Source organism: Capsicum annuum, unplaced genomic scaffold, assembly GCF_002878395.1.
Source record: "Capsicum annuum cultivar UCD-10X-F1 unplaced genomic scaffold, UCD10Xv1.1 ctg3248, whole genome shotgun sequence".
NCBI classification, from domain to species: Eukaryota; Viridiplantae; Streptophyta; class Magnoliopsida; order Solanales; family Solanaceae; genus Capsicum; species Capsicum annuum.
Window position 1 is genome coordinate 25,788 of NW_025839192.1, and position 5,024 is coordinate 30,811.

A 5,024-nucleotide genomic window follows, 5' to 3' on the forward strand; every position below is an offset into this window, starting at 1 on the left:
GGTGACAGAATTAAACTGGACAATTGTGGTGTTAGTATCTAAATTGGTTGCAGTTATGTTTGTGGCCATTTTGATGGGAAGAGTGGGAGGGATAAAAAAAAAATATACTCGTGAGAGTTAATTGGCTCTAGATACCATATGAAGTATAAAACTGTTAATGGAATAAAATGAACGATGCTTCTTATTGATTGTAGACTGAGTATATATAAATACAATGCAACAAAGAGATAAACTAAGAAAAGGATAATACTATATACAAGATTCCTAAAGAGAAGGAACTACTAAATTTGAAATTTAAAAAATAGGAGCTGATTTTATCCTTTGTTACTGTTAATCTTCCACCTTCTGTTCGAGTAATGTCTCACAGTCCATTTTTTTGGCGCATACATCCTATCTTGGAAGATATCTTATGATTGATCTTCCCTATCTCAGCAGATCTTCCATATCTCAGTATATCATAGTGATTTAGTTTCTATTTAGGAGAAGATCAAAATTCTTTATTAGTTGATTCTTTCCTTATTTAGTTTGTATTCTCTCGTATATATACACATACATGTAAATGAAATCAATAGAAGCTTTCATACTTTACTCATCTTTATATGGTATCAGAAGCCTCAGTATACTCTAACGAGTAAGATTTCTTTTTCTGTCCCACCCACTCTTCACAAATGATAGACACTCCTCGAGTTGTTAATGCTGACAACAACATCATCCCGATGGTTGTTCAATTTAACCCTGCGTCCCAATTGGCCATTAAATTACTTGGAAGCCACAATTTTGCCACGTGGAAGGCGCAATTTTCCATGCCTATGGATGGTCATGATCTCTATGGTCAGCTTGATGGGTCTACACCTTCCCCATCTCACACTATCACAATTGGCATAGTCCCTAGTGCCAATCCTGTGTTTACTCTTTGGTTTTGACAAGACCAACTTATTCACAATGCACTTATGGCATCTGTTGATCCAACAATTGCCACAACTGTTGTAGCGGCTACCTTAGCAAAGACAACCTGGGATGCACTGCACATCACCTATGCGAACAAGTCCCAAACTAGAATTTTTAGTTTGCATGATCGACTTATGCGTCCGACCAAAGATTCCTATACAGGCACTGAATATTTGCAAACTATTCGATCTATTTCTAATGAACTCTCTACTGCTGGTACTCCGATCTCCAACTCTGAACTTATTGTCAAGATCCTCAGTGGTTTGGGTCCAGAGTTTCATGAGATCTCTGCTGCAATCCGTGCTCGGGACTCCAGTATTACTTAGGAAGAACTCTACGAAAAGATTCTGGATCATGAGCTTTTCCTTCGACATAAAGAATCAAAAAATGGTCCCAATCAGATTACTGCTACTACTGCTACCTCTGCTGCTACCTCCAGCAAGCCTGGTACTTCAAACAATCGTACCAATCGTTGCCCCAGCAATAACAATGGCAACAACCAATAGTGGCGATCCAACAATCACTTTACTTCACCCAATCCACGACGATCTTCGACCACCACCAACTTTTTTGACTGTGTTCGCTGCCAGTTATGCAATAAACTAGGTCATGTCGCAAGTGTTTGTTGATCGAAATCTCACAATCACTTAGAGGCGAAATCCAATTATGTTTTAGGATTACGCGCATCAGAAAATCCTTGGATTCTTGACTCCGGCGCATCTCGTCACATCACTCCCGAACCTCAAAATTCGTAGCCATACAATGGGATGGAACATGTCTCCATGGGTGATGGTAACAAAATACTAATAACTCACACTGGTTCAACTCAATTAAATACATCAAAGAAATCTTTTAAATGTAGCATTAAACGTAATTTACTCTCTGTCTCTAAAATTTGTCAAGATAAACTAACCTCTATTGAATTTTTTCCCTTTCATTTTTTTGTGAAGGACTTGAAAACGCGGACTTCGTTGGTGCACGGTCAGAATAAGGACGGTCTCTATGAGTGGCCAAATTTACCCTCCATGTCTTCTCCTTATGTGCATTTGACCTCAACCAGCATATCGACTTCAACCTGGCATAGTCGGTTGGGTCATAGGAATGCAAGAGTGTTGCATTTTCTTTTGAATAAATTCTTGCTACCCTGCTCACGAGAAAAAATTTCAGTTTGTAATTCTTGTTACTCGAATAAGGCTCATCGCCATCCTTTTAAACATTTTACCTTGTCAAGTACCAAACTATTTCAAACAATATTTAGTGATATATGGGGTCCTTCTCCAGTTTAATCGATTGAAAAAAAATTATACTATTGTATTTTTGTGGATCAGTATACTCAATACACCTGGTTTTACACATTAAAGAATAAAAGTAAGGTTACAGACCTTTTCAAAAACTTTCAAGCATTAACTAAACGTCATTTTAATTCGAAAGTTCTTTTTATCTATACAGATGGTGGTGGCGAATATAAAAGTCTTGATCCATACCTAAGATCTCAGGGTATTGAACATCTTTTATCCCTTCCATACACCCCTCAAAGAGTCACTCTTGCTGAAAGAAGTCATTGACATATTATTGAGACGACTCGCACTTTACTTCATGAAGCTTCACTTCCATCGACTCTTTGGTCTTTCTCTTGTCAACATGTAGTTTATCTGAAAATCGTATGCCGACCTCACTTTTACAAAATAAATCACCTTTTCAAATGTTGTTTGGTCATAATCCGGATTACAATTCCTTAAAATCTTTTTGGGTATCTTTGTTATCCCTGGCTCAAACCGTATTCAAAAAATAAATTAGAGCCACGATCAACACCATGTGTATATTTAGGATTTTCTTTTAGTTCATCATTGTCACCAATGTTTTGATCCGAAATCTTCTAAAATATATTTATCTCATGATGTGAATTTTTTTGAAAATAATTTTCCTTTTCAAAATATATTTTTAAATATTTCTTCAACTTGCAAGAGCTTGCGAGGGAAAACCCAACTGACACTACCCCAACAGCATCCACTAGTATTTCTTCTCCCATAAGCCGTGAATTACTCATCCCCATACTTATCCCAAGTTCAGATAGCAGCAATGCTCTCAAAGACACCATCTCCTCTGCCAACTCCTGCTCCTACATATGCTGTTGTTCCTACTGATATCCGTGACACCAACTCTTATCCCTCATTGCCTCAATCATCAGCTTTTCCAATTGTATACAGTTACAGAAATAAAATAATGTCATCTGCTATCCAAAACACCATTGCCCGTCCCTTCACCTCACTTCCGCTACAACCTCCCCCTGACCCTGCTCAAGCCACAGAACCTCAACAACCTTCTCTTTCTACTCCAAATCGTGTTGTGATCCGTTTATTGCACAACATTTACAAACCAAAAACCATCTTGACTTCATGGCTCACTTATCCCCCTCCATTACCCCGACCAACTTCAAACAAGCAAACAAACACCCAGAGTGGCAAAGAGCAATGAAAAATGAATTTGATGCATTATTGAATAATCATAAATGGGATTTGGTACCACATGAACCCACAAAAAACATTGTTTCTTGCAATTGGTTATACATGTTAAAAAGAAAAGCTGATGGGACAATCGATCGCTACAAGGCTTGACTTGTTTCAAAGGGTTTTACACGGCGTCCTGGGGTTGATTATCATGCCACGTTCAGTCTAGTCATCAAACCAAATACTGTATGTTTGGTTCTCTCTATTGCTGTCTAACGAAATTGGCCCCTACGCCAGCTTGATGTTAACAATGCCTTCTTGCAAGGCCGTTTAGAAGAAGAAGTGTACATGGTCCAACCTCTAGGTTTTGCATACGAGCAGTTTCCCTCCTACATATGTTGTCTAAAAAAAGCAATATATGGCCTCAAGCAAGCCCCTCGGGCGTGGTACAATGAACTTAAGACATTTCTTCTTTATCTGGGATTTGTCAAGTCAGAATATGATGCCTCATTCTTTATTTACAAAGTGTCAAATAACATTTTGTATGCACTGGTTTATGTAGATGATATCATTATTATAGGGAATTACAACTCATAGGTAAATCTGGTTATTGGTTGTCTTGCTGGGCATTTTTTCATTAAGGATCTTTGGAATCTAAACTTCTTTCTTGGAGTGAAGGTGCTTCGAACTGCCAAAGGAATCTCTTTATCATAGTCAAACTACATCAATTAAATCCTCTCTGACGAAAACATGAAGGACTGTAATTCAGCAAAAACCCAAATGAGTGCCACTGAAGTGCCTCAACTACATGATGGAGCGGAACCAACTGATGGCAATCGCTATAGGAGAGTTCTTGGAAAACTACAGTACTTATTTTTTACTCGTCCAGACATTAACTTCTCTGTGAATAAATTGTCTCAATTTATGCAAACTCCATCTGAAGTGCACTGGAAAGCACTCAAACGAGTACTCAGGTATCTCCAAGGAACACTTCAGTTTGCTCTTCACATTCAAAGAGGTAATGATTTCAATCTACACATGTACTCTGATGCGGATTGGGCTAGAGATATGAGTGATCGAGCTTCCACTACTGTTGCAAGTGCGCTGGATGGAACCTACTGGGTGAGAAATCTGTAAAAGAATTACATGTTTCACTCCCTCAAAGACCAACCATTTATTGTGACAATGTTGGTGCAACTTATTTGTGTGTAAATCCAGTTTTTCATAGCCGCATAAGCACATTGCTATAAACTTTCACTTTTTTTGCAAACAAGTTCAGCAGAATCAAGTTCACATTGTTCATATTCATGCTGCAGAACAAATTACGGATACTCTAACTAAAGCTCTACCAAAGCCAGCCTTTGATAAACACCTATTCAAGCTAGGCTTTGCTACACATTGCCTATCTTGAGGGGGCTGTATTTGCACATACATCCTATCTTGGAAGATATCTCATGGTTGATCTTCCCTATCTCAGCAGATCTTCCATATCTCAGTATATCGTATATCATAGTGATTTAGTTTCTATTTAGGAGAAGATCACAATTCTTTATTAGTTGATTCTTTCCTTATTTAGTTTGTACTCTTGTATATGTACACATACATGTAAATGAAATCAATAGAAGCTTT